We start from the raw sequence: 15,684 nt of genomic DNA, 5'->3' as shown, positions 1-15,684 counted from the left end.
GTAACCTTTTAGGGGGTGTGCAACCCCTCTTCAAAACTCATAGCTATAGAAGTGAGAAAGAGAGAAGCCCTGGACAGGTGCCTTTCCCTCAATACAAAATAATCACAGCCAATACACATGCTTCTAGTATTAGGAGAAGCTTTTTAGAATGTGTTTTCCAGATAGGCTTCTTCCGTGGCATCAAGCTGTAGTTTGTTACTGACAGATTTTTTGGTTCACTTTCAGAATCAGTGATATTCCACTGATAAAAATTAATATGGATACAAACCAAAGTTTAGCCTGCAAGATCTTGCACACATCAGGGGAAAGTGAGAATTCTGATTTATGCCAGCACTGTGCATTGGGTGCAGGACTTAGGAAGTACACACTTGTTCAAAAGTATGTCAGCTACATATAGCTTTTTAAGTATACCACAATCAATGCAGAGAACAGTTCCCTACCCTACCTCCCATTGCCAGGATAAATTATGGCTTCTTTGCAGTCATGCTGATGCCTTGATGGAAGTTTGCTTAGAAGGTTTATCTATTGATATAGAAAACTGATGAACCCTGGAAAATTGTACAACAGATTCATTAGTGATCACTATAGTTGATGGCTCCTAGCATCAGAATACACAGATGAAATAATACACATCTTCTGCTGACATTTGCTAGTTAATGAAATTAACATGAAATTACAACTAAAATCCACCAGGACTGTCTGCTCAATTTATCCCCACCCTTCCTATCATATCAGTTATAAAATTCACTTTAGTCTCACTTTATGTAGATTCTCTATAATACAGAACTGTTCAAATAATATTCATAAGGTCCATTCATGCAAATTTGCTATCCAAAAATGGCAAATGAATGGCTGGACAGCATCATGTGCTCATACACTAATATCTGTGTTGATCTTTCCACCCCTTTTTGGAGGCGGAAAGAATAGGGAATTATGCATACAACCATATCAATATCCACATAAGCATCTTGCATCATATTTCCGGATGGCAAATATATGAACTAGCCATTAGTAAATGCCAGCTACTAGCCAATAGATATATTTTCCACTTCTTACCTAGCAGTATGTCTTAAGATGTAGATTAGGAATGAGCAACCTGTGCCAGATGCTGCTGAAACCCAACTCCTGTCAGCCCTAGCCACTGTGACCAATGGTCAGGGATGATGGGAGTTTCAGTCAAAGAACACTTGGAAAGCCACGGAATCCTTACCTCTGATTTAGATCATTCTCCTACCTTTGAAACCGAACACAAAAAAACCTCAGATAAAACCAACATAAATTATTAGGTATTAAAATTGACTTTAGAAGTCAGTGGACATATTCTCCAAACCAAATTTATAAGTAGCACAAATGTCCTTTTAAAATGCAGAATCCCACCTGCATACAAAACATTGATCTTTTATTTTAGATTAATTAGTTTGTAGCTGTTGCCTCCTGGTTCTAAACTCACAACCATTACTCTGAATAAGAATAATCATCAGGGATGAAGTGGTTCACATACATTCCCCTGAAGGATTAGAATTTTATTGGGAGCAACTATAGGGTGATGATTAGGAAACTTGACAGCATGATCCTGTGCATGTTTACTCACAAAGAAATCTCACTGTGTTCATTGGGACTTACTCCCAGTTAACTGTGCAAAAGATTGTACTCTAAGCTGTATGCCAGGGAACCTCTAGCTTACACCTCAGTGATTGAACTCACTAGGCAAATTTATATCAGCTGCTAGTTTTCTGATAGTCCAACAATACTGGACTTCTTATGAGTTTGTTTTACAGATTATAAAAGTTTGTATCCAATGGTGTCCCGCTGTTGAACCTGCAGATGCTTCCATCAGTGGAATGGGGGGGGTGCTTTTTCCAAGTTCCTCTTACCCTACAGCACCTTCCATGTTGTTCCAAAGGACCTCCCAATGCTCTGAAATAGATTTGGAGGACATAGGGGAAGGAGGAATAAGGAATGATTGGGAATTCCAGGAATCAATTCCAGGAATGATTGGGAATTATATTTCCCACGCTTGCTGACATCAGTTTAATCTCACAAAAAGATCTAAGGTTTAAGCATGCGCCCTCTACTGCTATCAGCCCTCCCTAATACCAATATAAATCAGTATAAATTTGACAAGACCAGGTTAGTGGCAGTGCCCATTGGAAGGGTCTACAATCATTGCCTACAGAACCCAAGAAGATCCGGTTCAGAACATCTGAGCTGAGGATCAGAATCCCAGAATGATGCAGCAAGCTTCTGAACAGCACGCGCTGGAGTCAAATAACTTAAGAGAGCTATTGCCTTTATGACTGGCTGGCCACTGCTGAAATCAAGATTCTGGGCTAGACAGATGTTGGTCTGATACAGCAGCAGAGCACTTTTTCTATACTCATAAATCCTAGCAACACACACCTCCGTGTGAGGCACTGTTGAGAGGTGGCACAGTTGCCTCAAACAGCAACAAGGTGTGTTCTTTCTCCCCCCTGCCACCTAAATGAGCTCTTGCTCATCCAGATTCTTGAGCAGTCTTGTGGGAACTCAACTCATTCTGTAGGGGACAGGACAGATTAGGCCTCGAATGCTATGGCCCGGCCCCAATCAGGGCTATTTTTAAATTATCGGCTTCCCCACCTGCCCTCCCTTGGTTTTAGTGAGTCACTAAGCTTTTGGGTTGCTGGCTGACAGGGTCAGATAGGCATTTTTCCTTTCAATCACAATTGGCACTTGGCTGGGAAGGTTTTTCACCTCTCCCTCAGTTATTACTTCTGTCACAATTAAGGTGGAAATGGCATTGGGCAGGAACAAAACATAAAGGGGACCCACAAAAGAGGTCTAGTGGGGAATGGGGTACATGTGCACCATGCCCCTAGCTCAAAAAAGGCCAGGTCTTCTCCATCACACACACACACATTGCTCAGAGGGATCTGAAAAGCATAGCCTGTGCCGCATTGAGGTCTAACACTGGTCAGCGCCCAAGGGTGGCATTGAACTGGCTAGTTGGGGCAACCATTCCTACAAGAAGGGCTTGCAGACCCTTGCTCCCCTGCCATGCCAACCCTGCTCACTTGCAGTAAACCAATAAAGTTGTGGCCTGTTTCAACCCATTAATGCTGTTGGCTGTATTTATTCCTGTGGGGGGAGGGGGCACATCCTGTGACAGCCACCCAAGGACATTATTAAGAATCAGGAGTCCCTCTTCTCTCTTGCCATCTCCCTTCTCCCTGCTCTTTTTTCCGAGGCAAAGCAGAGGAGAAGTCATCTGAACATGAAGTGGAGAACTGGAAGTCAAGGATCTTGTAAGTATGCCTTTCTCTGCTATCTGCTGTTTGTGTGACCTTGGGCAAGGGATTGGATGTTTAAAGTCTCTAAGCAGAGACTGACTTTTTTTCATCATACATTTCGAGCAGGTGACAGAGAGAAAAAAGAGATGGTTTCTCAAATTGGACATGTGCTAAGAGACAAGAAATCCCAATCAATAAAGTATTCTGTCACATGCAGCTTGACACTGTCTGCCCTTGGGGTTATCCGGCTCAGGGATGACAACAGAGCAAAGCCTCCTCACTTAATCTGATATATGGTGTGGGGCATTTATATAGTGATAGATGAAATACCATTCAAGAGAAATAATGAGTCTGTAGCCATGTTTATCTCTAGTGGCCATTAATTCTTGGCTGCATGTCTGGATAATTGCAGAATCTCCCTTCCACATCATCAGTGAGGGGATTAATAACTCTTTGACTATAAGCTCGCAATTGCTTGCATTTTGCATGACCAGCTTGGAGTCTTGAGCAGAGCTTTTCATGGCTCTGCTCTGTTAAAGAGATTTTGTTAGGCTTTAACAAAATGTATTGTCTCATGAAGGGCCAAACTAAATATGATAGTGCCTGGTTGCTGCTGAAAATGGCAGCCACACATCTAGCCATCCCTCCTCCTCTCTTGACATCTAGCAGAACTTACTTCTGTCCTTACACCAGAACATTTCCCCGTGCTCACATCATTGTCTTCTGCTGACAGGGAGTGGGAAAATAGAAAATGCATCCCAACTTCAAGACATGGGTAAGTTCTACTAGACACTGTGGAGCAGGGGTGTTAGCTAGATGCAAAACTACTTTTTGCAACAGCAGCTTTGTGTTAATATCGCATCTAGTTTGGCCCTGGATTGAGCAATACCCAGAAGTATTTCCTCTTTATGTGCCTCCCAATGTAATATTGGAGGCTGATACTTGCACAGGCTGTACCCACATCTGGAACACTCATCTCACAAGAAGGAGTAATCACACAAGAAGTTCAAAAAGAGTGAATGTCAGCTATTCGTGCCTCTTGTCATCTGTGTTAGTGAAATATCAGCCATTGCCTTAAAGGTCACTTCATGTATGATAAAATGTCTATAGGGAAGGCATTTCCAAGCCAGAATGAAGACAGCATCCAGGTATTTGTGTGACATTCAGAAATGGCTTAGTCAGGTATTTTTACTTGTTTCTGATTTTTTAGCAGGTGATTTTTCAAAACTAACAGCACAACCCTATACATGCCTACTCAGAGGAAAGTCCCATTGAATTGACTGGTGCTTGCTCCCAGATAAGTGGTATAGGGTTTCAACCCTAAGGCTAAAGCACTAACATAATAAGATATCAGCATTCCATTATGATGAAGAAATTTCCTGCTGCATTCTACTCCATCACAATCTACCATCCAGATAGCTGTGAAAAGCCCCTCATTATAATCTAACTTGAAGGTGATGAAGATATCTTCAACACAAGATATCTTCAATAGATTGCTCCCAACTGAGCAAACACTTCCATCTGCATACTCTTTGGGACACATACACTTTTATAATATATTTTGAAGCCCATCCTCCAAGTTAGCCTTTGAATCAAATTTGGCATGAATCTTAAAAGGAATAAGATTGTTCAGCATGACTGCATCACGTGCTGAATTTTTAAACTTGGATAACTCTCTGGTAAAGTATTGATCCTAAGCACATTTATAATTTAACATGGAAGAAAGGGTCTATTCATGCACCAGTGAAGGACCTTCTGCATGACGGGATCCAGGTTCCTCTTTACAGACAATTTTGAAGGATAGCTGTGTTTTGGTTCCCATATTGTTTTGGAAATTTCACAGATTTAGCTTTAAAAGCAAACTGCAAATTCAGTTCAAGGTTGTATTTAAAGCTGAATCTATCAGATTCACACTTTCCGAAACAATATGAGAACCGAAACACAGCTATCCTTCAAAATGCAGTTATGCAAATTTTGCAGTGCCATTCCCCAACCAAACAACGTTTACAAAAATGTATGTATTAGGGAAAAGTGTGCATATAAATGAATATATTGGTGAAAATAACATACAGAAATACACGATAGTAGGAGAAAATGGTTGCAAAAATATATACATTATTCAAAACTGCATACAAGAAATGTGCTCATTAGGAGTTCACACTAAAATTGCTGAAGAATTTTCATGGGGACTTTCTGTTTTAAAAAATTACAAGTTGCTGCAAAAATGTGGAGAACTGAATTTAACATTGGAAAAATGAGAAGCAGAGCGGACAAAAATCGACAGATCCTTCTATCCCTACCAGAGCAGTGTGCAACCCAGGCACTCAAAAGTGAATCAGACCTAAGCTCTGTTGAAAAGCAGGAGTACTTTTCCTACACTTAATTTGTCTAGGTTGTGGTAGAAATGGCTCAGACAACATACCAGGAGTTCATGGGTACAGATGCTCAGCATCTGTTCATAAGTGATACTTTGGCTCCAGATATGTGAGAGTTCATTCATGTCCTGATTCACAGAGAAAAGGCATATATACTATTTACGGTTAACAGATCAAGTAAGAAAAGTCAGACATATTTATAAACATAGTGTTCAAATATGCATGAAAAGTGTGGATGATGTGGGCTGCCAAAGGCAGGCAGCAATAAAAGAAGAGGTAACAATGATGAAAGAAGGAAAGCAAACTGAATGAAACAATTTCCCTACTCAGATGAAAACTGAAAATGTTACACAAGGTAAATAGTTATTCTTACTCTCCTTGGAGAGTCTTCCATTTTAAAATGAAACAAATAGTTCCAATAACAGTTAAATAGGCCTGGGGAAGAAGGAGGGGGGTGTTTTTACAATATATGGAGGCAAAATATGCTGGCATAGGAAGAGGTGACACTGATGAGGAGAGTAACTTTGAAGTGATAAAGAAAAATGACCAAGGGAGGAGAAGAAAGAGGATGAGGAGAAATGGAGCAAGAACAACATTATTTTGTGTAAATGAAATTTAAATAAGAAAGGATGGCACTCGCTCTGATCTTGTCAGGCTGAGGTATTATATTCTCAGGGCTGATGGTATTAAGAGAAATATCCACACACCTAGTGCCATAGGGCTGCCTCCTTTTGGGTAATAATAATGGAGCCACTGCTGCTGCTGCACATTTGTCAGGAAGACAAATAAACTAAAAAAGAATGACCAAAAATGCAACACTCTATTAAAGTGCATGTCCTTTGTGATTGCACTACAGTGAGAACAGATGCAACAGAAATTTGGGGAGTTAAAAAAAATGCTGCAGACCTCTGAGAGTTGCCTCTTTCTTCACCCACCTTTCTAGCGTCTGTCAATCTTCCTTTGAAGCTGCGCACGGGATTGCTTTGTCCTGCAGTTCCTTTGCTGCTCTACAAGTTGCCTTCTGATCAAATGAGTGTAGCAGCAGATGTCTTCAAAAGCAAAATCACTCCAGCTTGAAAAGAAAAGGGCCTTAGCCAGGACTTACAGGAAAGGTTCTCTGAAAGGTAAGACCTTTGTGCCTAGCTTATCTCGGAGGCCACAGATCACTATTGCACTGTGTTGACAGTAACATACACCATGCAAATGTACATACACATTCTCCTGGGTATCCAAAAAGCTGAACAGTTTGGGAATCTGCAAGGTGCCCATAGGAAAAAAGCATCCTGGTGGGCATGATGTCTAACACAAATGGCAATATCCGGACAGTAGGGGCATTAAATACTAGTTAACTCAAGTGCTGAGTAATTTACAAAGCATATCAATACCACTTTACCACTGCAGAGTGGCAGAGAGTTCATGAGGGCTCTCTGGCCAATCAAAGAGCTCACAGCTAGCTGACTGAGTTGTGGGGAACGGCAGTTGTGCTTTCCCAGGAAATGCAAATTTAGACTCAATCTACCCACAGAAGATGGTTGCTGGAGGAAGCCCTCAGGGCCAAATAATAATACATGTTTGTATTAGAAACAGGAAGATTTCTTGGACTAATTAGACTTCTTATTCACTGTGCTCTGGCTGCTGCTATGGAAGTCATTTAGCTTAAATGTTGCTTCTTCTTTTGCTTTGCAAGAGCTCCATACTATTGCACAGAGCATTGGCCAAAATAGTTACATAGATCTGGAAGTGATACTGATTGGAAATCTTAAGTTTTCTGAAAGGGGAGCAATCAGATTACTGATCGCATATGCTCAGTTCGGGTTGATCTGGCTTGCAGTTTGTTCCTGGATGGCCAGGTGTGCATTTTTTGAATGTATTTGAAATTAGTACTTGGTATCCATCATCCAGCCTCTTGTAACCTCTGAAAGCGAGATCCTTAATTTGCCCCAGTGGGAAAGATGGTGGCAATCAGATATGACTAGAAACTGAAATCAGTTTGTAAAAATTATTCCAAATATTTCAGCAGAAAACCAATTAATGCATTTTTGTTTAACAAAGATCTAAGCATAATAATATCAGAGAAATTATCAGCATGTTATACATAAATGAATCTTGGGAAAGTAAAATATATAAAGAATAGGGTATGTAGCTGAAATAAAATACAATAAATACACGAGATGTGTTTTACATGCAAGGATTACAGTATGCAAGATTAAAATGAACTGCAAAAACATTGCTGAATCCCATATTGGGCCATCTAAACTTCACCAGTCCTCTTCTTTCTACATTCCTAGCTGGCCTAACCATATGACTTTTTAGTTTAAGAGAAAAACATAGCTAGCAATCCAGAGCTGAATCCAGGGAACTGGCTCCTGTAGTCTTAGATGCATCTCTGTAGAAATCAGTCTGGTGTCCAGGATATAGGATCCTGGAAAATCCAAACAGAAAATCAGTCCAGAAAATTGGTCTTACATATGCAGTTTTAAACACAATTTACCTTATTATTTTGTACACATTTTGTACACATTGCATGGCAGGAGAACAAATTCAGAGAAGTGCAAATATCAAAAAATGGCTGTGTTTCGGTTCATGTACTGTTTTGGACAGTGCAATTTAGTTAGGTTTATCTTTAAATGAGAACTGAATTAAATTTCTCCCCCATTCCTAAGACTCACAGGGCCACTGCCTGCAGAACCTCTTGACTAAAGTTTTACTTCTATTTCATTTATAGCTCTCTGGACTGATTACCTTCACCATGAACACAAAATCAACTCCAGGCACAGCTGTTGTTAAAACACACCATACATGGGGCTGTCTTGATAGACCAGCTGGAAGCTGAACTGGACAATTAGGTGGTGTAGTGCAGTGGTGTAGTGGTGCATTCTGAAGTTCAGGAACTCTTCATGGCCACTTCCCATAGCCACATCCCCATAAACATACGCTTTCACTGGATTTCACTGGATGTTCTTGGGCCTGCCATCATCTCTCAACCTAATCTATCTTGCAGGATTGTTAGGGAGATAAAATGGAGTGAGGAGAATCACAGAATCATAGAATAGAAAAGTTGGAAGGGTCCTATAAGGCCATCAAGTCCAACCCCCTTCTCAATGCAGGAAAGTGTTAAACCATTATGTGCTAAAGCTTAAAGAACTGCATACATTGCCTTGAGCTCATCAGAGGATAAATAGGATGCAAATGCAATAAATAAAAGAAATAATGTCTAAAATTCTCAAATGTTTTTGTTCTGGTGCTTCTGCCTGGCTTTTCAGTTGCTTCCTCCTCCTCCATGCCCAATGTCTGCTGCTGAACCCTCCTGCCTCATTCTGCCCACCCATGCTCCTCTGCCATGCCTAGATAATTTTCCAACAGTTTATATAGGAGTTAGGACAGCCTGCACCACATTGGTGCCCTCCAGATGTTTTGTACTACAACTCCCATCAGCCCTGGTCAAACATCTGGAAGACTGTATGTCTCTTTTTCCTCTCTGCTTGAAAATTGGCAGAGATCATTCATGGGAAAGGTGGGGGGGGGCTACTGGAATGCCAGGAAATGTCATACCAACAAGATGGAAAGCAAAGGAGTGACAGGTAATATAAAAGTACCTGAGCTTCCCATTGGAACCAATGGGAAATTAAAACTAATGGGAATAATGAAACAAGTGAAACACAGATCAAGTGTGATTTAATGCATTCATCACCAAACAAGTTAGGCTTTCAATAATGAAAATGAATGAAGAAATATTTTTTCCCTCACACACACCTTAGAACCTGGAAACAACTTCTCTTCTCTTGAGATTCATTTTCATAACCAAGGCCTTGTGGGGCCATTTGAGCTGCTCATTCTTTGGATTATGGTAAGGGGGTGAACCTCAAACTTGGGGTCTGAATACAGCTCCCTAGGGTTCTCTTTCTGGCCCATGGAACTTTTCATAGGCCACACCCTGCACTAGCCCTGCTCTGTGCTCTCATTGAGTGTGTTTGCCTGGCTGGAATACATCCTTGAACTGTGACAATGCCTCTTGCTTGCCTGGATGGTGGATGGAGAAATCTGTGTATAGAAACCTCTGACCTTTGCATGTCTGGAATGTAGCCTACTGTACAATGGTAAGAGTTATGTCCATCGATCCAACCACAATTGCCTCTGGCTCCACCCGCCAATGTTATGTGGCCACCTAAAGTTGCCCACAAAGGAGTATGACCCTCAGGCTGAAAGAGGTTCCCACTCCTGGCTATAGGGGCATACATGGTATTTATGTATACCATAGTCTTTTCTGCTTGTGGAAACCTAATCTACAGAATATGGACAAGATTAAGAATGGAGACCAGTTGCTTCACCTCCTTTTCTCTGTTGTGCTAAAATCATAGCCTTCCCAGCTAGAAAATATGTGTGGTAGCCCAACCACAGTAATAGCCTGCATCCTGGACTGTAGATAGAGTGATACATTTACCCAATCCACCTTTTAAGTAAGAGCAATTTTAGGGCTATAATGTAAGACATCACATAGTTGAAAACAGTTCAAAGAAAGCAGTGTCTGGCTATTAAGCTTAACTTCTCTGTAATTTCCTACATAAACCATCCCAGAATAAACAAAAATTATGCACTACATTGCCTAATGATTTATTTTCATATGTGCGTGTTAATGATATCATTTACAATCATAGCTGTAACATTAATTCTCTGTGTTATTAGAGAGCATGATTTATTTTCACAGTCTTAATGATATGTTTACACATATCAATGACATTGTCATCAGCAAGTAATCTTACAAATGACACTGGCCTTTAAAAAACAAAACTACTGAAAGGATACATTTAGATAAAATATTGAGGAAACAGCTTAGGAGAGCATTAGGCTAACCTTAATATGAGGAGCAGATTGTTATTTTTGGGTCAGACCTCTAATATCTTCTGCTTTGGAAAACTTGTTAGTGCCTAGAGGTAAAATTATAATCTTGAACTCCTATCACCTTACTTGGCCCAAGCCTCTTGGTCTGTAGACCAACCCCCCTCCTAAGACATTCATCTTCCGGGGTGGGCTGGAAGAGGACAAAGCAGTAAGTCCTAAGGTGGGTCACACGGTGGCAGCTCCATTTTATTTTTATTTATGGTTCTTTTAAAAAAGGAAAAAAATGTTTGATAGGGAAAAACAAAGAGGAGAGATCAAGAGAGAGGCGGGGGGTGACTACACCAGCAGAGAGCTCCCCCCCTCCAAACACATGAGCAGGCAGAAGTGGTGGCCCACAGAAAACCCCGAAGCAAGGCATTTGAGCTAGCTCGGGATCCATTGGGTCGTAAGCCAACTTCACTATCATCATGTGATTGTCCTCCCGCACCTTCTGTCCTGGCCAGCATGTTTGTTATGGCTGCAGTTGTGCAGGTACTGTGTAGCAGCCAGGATTAAGATTATACCCTAATTTAATACATGTCTGATGGTAAATCAGTTCTCATTTCTAGGCAGCAACACACCTGAAAACAATACATTTTTAGAATCTTCTTTTCTCCAATCCTAAAGTGACAGTTTTCAAGTTCTATAATGCAGAGGTATACTACTGAATATGTTGGGGTATCCAGTTTGAAGTTTATAAGCCAAAAACTCAGCAAAAAAAACCCTGCATATTCCTTTCAAATATGGATCACAATGTCTGAAAAAAATAAAGCCAGAGATACCAAGCTTTTGCAGGGATATGCATCTAAAAAGAGGAGAGGAAAATGGAGAGGAAAACACTTCCATGTTAACTAAAATCATAGAATCATAGAGTTGGGTCGTTGAGTCCAGCCCCCTGCTCAATGCATGCATTATATAGGCAATACAAAATGAGATTTAACTTTGCTTGACTGTGCAAAAAATAAGTAATGCTTATGCTATACAAAATAGAAGATCCTAATCACAACAGAAATGTGTCTAGTGAACGCTTTCAGATTTGTAGGGACCAACATATTTGTCCTTTTCATACCTTGCTCTCAGTTTGTATAAAAACTATGTAAATTCTGCTTCTGGGCAGAGTGTTAAATTCTGAACAAAGGATGAGATGTGCAACAGTGACATCTAGTGAAATCAGGAGGAAAAATAGCAAAGATGTATGCCAGCTTCCAGAAGAAGAGAGATAATTGAGAAGAGCAGAATGTTACCTATAAACCTACCTAGGATACTTACAGACTTGTTGTTTTAATGTTGGATTCAATCACATACCAACAAATTCAAGTTGAACAATTACAGTTGATCTGGAGTTCTTGCACAACAAACCCACTCCTTCCCTGCCCCACCATAGTTGACTTCTGCAATAAGGAAAATGATGGGGAAATATACTGGAAAGTGTGGGATAACACTTCCTAAATGAATCTTCATCTAACCTCCCCACAAACTTGAGCAAACAAATCAGGATGAATGGTCAATAAACTGGTCATATGGAAGTAGAGATGGGGGAGAATATCCACCAAATAGGACCTGGCACTGGATTCCAGCTGAATTTGATAGTTTGCCGTCTTTTTGGACCAGCACCTATTTCTTGCTGTGGCTGTAATTGGCACAGATTTTGTGGCCTCACCTGGAAATCAGCAAGAAATTATTCTTTCAAACTTTCCCCCCTATTTGAATTATTTTCGTAACACTCCATAAATAGAGCATTTCTATTAAGAAGCCAACATTTCATGCCCTTGTAACCTCCATCACTTGTCAATCAACCACTTGCCAAGCCCCGGGCATTGCTAACAAGGAAAAGCGGCTTCAATTAGCTAATTTAAAACTGTTTCATCATACTTGAAAATACCTGTGCCATGAAGCCTGCTGGGTTCGTTCTTTAGCCCCATTTATCTCTGCTCTCATGCTCCCTCACTTTCCCAAATTTTAGGAACCTTTGATGCTCACAAACAGACACTTCCTCCCTTTAATATCAAATAATAGTAACTTTCACCATCTCCTCTCCCTTAAATTCAGCAGCCAGATTTTCCCACTCCCTTTCTTACCATCTCTTACAGTTACAGCAGTGTATATACTATTTTGGAGTCATCAGCTCAGGGATCCTGCAGTTCTGGAGATGCTACCCAGCTGTTTTTAGAGATGGATATGTAACATGGTTTGCTGATGAGTGATATGCCCAATTACGTCTTTCCACAGTTAACTTTTCTCAGCTTTCATGAGGAAGTGGTGACCCTCCTCTTTAGCTTTATGTTCAATATAGATAGAAATCATATGTAGAGGATTAGCTTGGGTGAGGAGGATGAATTAAAAACCCTTATAGCTCGTTGGTCCTAAACTACTTAGCAAACACAAGGTCACCAAATAGGAATGACCTTCTGAGAGATGTTACACCAAACAAGCAATTGACCTGTCTCTCACACTTTGGATTTCAATCAGGTGAGGAAGAGTTTATGAGTTGTGTACATAGGAATCAGTTTGGCAAATGAAGTTCAGAAGGTACTGATTTGAACTGAAATGCCATCTGGTGTAACTTTCACACACACACATATTTCAGCTGAAATGAGAAGTGATCCTGGTTTTGGGGTTTAGGAAGCAATTCTACCCACCATTAGGACTGGCACAGCAAACTGGCAGATTTGCCTTCCCTGTACAAATATTTTAGGCGCTTGTTCTAATATGTTGTTTTCTGTCTTCACCACAACTTCTCTGGTTGACATTTGAGGAATTGGGCAGGATCCATAGCAGAGGGCAAAAAGAGAGTAGGCTCTCTACTCCCCACTTGGTGACCTCCTTAAGGAGGTATCTGGGGGTATTACTCCAAGGTCAGCCCAACTTGAAGGGTGGCATACCTGTCTCATTCTCTGGTTGGCAATGATGACCATGATAACAGTCCATGTCATAGTTGGACTACGCTTGCCTTCCACCACTTAATGTTTCCCCAGTGTGCTTGTTGGTTAATTTTATATCATACCAAACTCTGTGTAAGCTGCAGTAGCCAATAAAATTGTGGCCTATTTCAGCCCATCCCCTCCATGCCACACCACTCTACACTGAGTATGCAGTTATGTTGATGTACTTATTATAGTGCCCATTTTGTGCCTTTCCTCTCACTTCTGTTTCCATGGCAGACCCATGGAACATTCACACAACCATTTCTGAAGTAAAGGCCTCACCATAAAGTGATTTTCTCTTTAATATTAACATAGTAAAGTATGAGAGGACCTACACAAAAGCAATCGTTTCCATATCATGCTATAAAATCTAGAAAATGAATGTCCTTCAGGACATGGTACCTTACAATATAGTCAGTGGTGTAGTGGCAAATTCAGAAGTGCAGGGTCCCTTCATAATAGTCACAGCCACACCCCCTTCTAAGATTATAAAATACTCTGACCTGGCTTGAATACTGCTTTCTGCTTCTCTGTCACCATTTGACTGTCCTTCCTCACCATCAGAGATATTGCTTGAATTACGTTTATCTACCTGCTGCTAGAGCCTTCTCAATGCCTGATTTACCTCCTTTCATTCTGATTGGCTCCAATCAGAAGGAAAGGACAAGGAAGCAAGTTAGAAGACTCTTATCAGTGGCTAACACATTCCCCTTTCGTGCTGATTGGCTCATAGGAAGATGGAGACTTTAGGGACCCTGCTGGGACCTGGCTCCCGAAAACATAAGGGGTCTAAGCCCCCCCCCAAGACTCTGGACAACTGCACCCCTGCATATAGTCAACAGTCGCAGTCATCAATGCTATTGTAAGGTAGCAGACATGAAAGTGACAAGAATCTATCCTAGCCTATGCCTATTCCTTTCATGATAGGTATTTTATTAGGCAATGGCTTCAGGTTGTCATATTTTCCTTTTTTCAATATTAAAATTTAGCATTTTTCCATGTGCTGTATGTACTGATGATACATTTTTTTTAAGAAAAATAATCTTTCTCCTTTAGGCTTCCAAAGGAAGCTTTTCTTCTAGCTCTGCTATCAAGTTATGTAGCGAGCAGCTGATTCTCAAAGCCCTTGTGCTGTTGTAACCAAATGAAGGGAGCATGGGCTGGTGGAACTGTTTGGAGATTGGGCATTCAAAACGTAGAGCACACAGTTTTGAGGCCTTTGAATGCAGAGTCCTTATCACACGGGAAACACATTTTTAGAAAGTTATTCCAGCAGTTGATGGAAATTCAGCACAGAGAAGCCCTTTTCAGAAAACCTTTGTGAATTAACATATAGAGTTGCCTTACACTATGTCATACTATTATTGTCTATCTTAACTGTCTGTAGCTTTTCAGGATCTCATGCAGGGTTTTTAGAGGAAGGATCATAGCTCAGTGGTAGAGCATCTGCTTTGCATGCAAAAGGTTCCAGGTTCAATCCTTGGCATCTCCATGTAGGACCAGTAAAGAATCCTCTCTGAAATCAGAGCCAATCAGGGTTGACAATAGTGAACTAGATGGACCAATGACTCAGTATAAAGCAGCTTCATATGTTAGTTTCCCATTGCTTGCTGCCTCATCCTTTTAATTGGAGGTACTAGGATTGAACCTAGTACTTTCTACACGTGCAAGAAGTAATCTTCCACTGAGTGATGGTTCTTCACCATGTAGTGAACGTGATAAGGGAGTGTGGGACTGAACATCTACAATTAAACATCTGCTTGATTCCATATAGACATACAACCATGCAGACATTCTGAGTGTGGACTGTAATAATTGTAAGCCTCTTGCCATGATGTGTCTGATCCAGGGAGAGTTTTAATATAGCACTGCAGCTCCATGGCAGCATCTGCTGCAGACCAAGAGACTTTTCATGTGGTCAGCCTGGCACATGTAATAGGAATCATACCAGCATTGCAGCCCATGGAAAGAGCACCATAGAAACAGTGTCCAGTCACCTGTCTATAGGGATATTGAAGAAATCCGAGTCAGTTCACAACTGAAGGTGAACCTACCTAATTCACAGTTTCTGAAACAACACGAGAACTTTGAAATTCACATTTCTCTGAATTTGCAGTGCAGTTCTCCAGCCAAGTAATATGTACAAAAATGTATATAAGGAGGTAAAGTGTGCCTAAAAATGCTTTGGGTTAAAATACTGTATGGAAAAGGAACATACAAAAATCGCTGTTAGGAAAA

Source organism: Rhineura floridana, chromosome 5, assembly GCF_030035675.1.
Source record: "Rhineura floridana isolate rRhiFlo1 chromosome 5, rRhiFlo1.hap2, whole genome shotgun sequence".
NCBI classification, from domain to species: Eukaryota; Metazoa; Chordata; class Lepidosauria; order Squamata; family Rhineuridae; genus Rhineura; species Rhineura floridana.
This window is presented reverse-complemented; position numbering follows the sequence as displayed.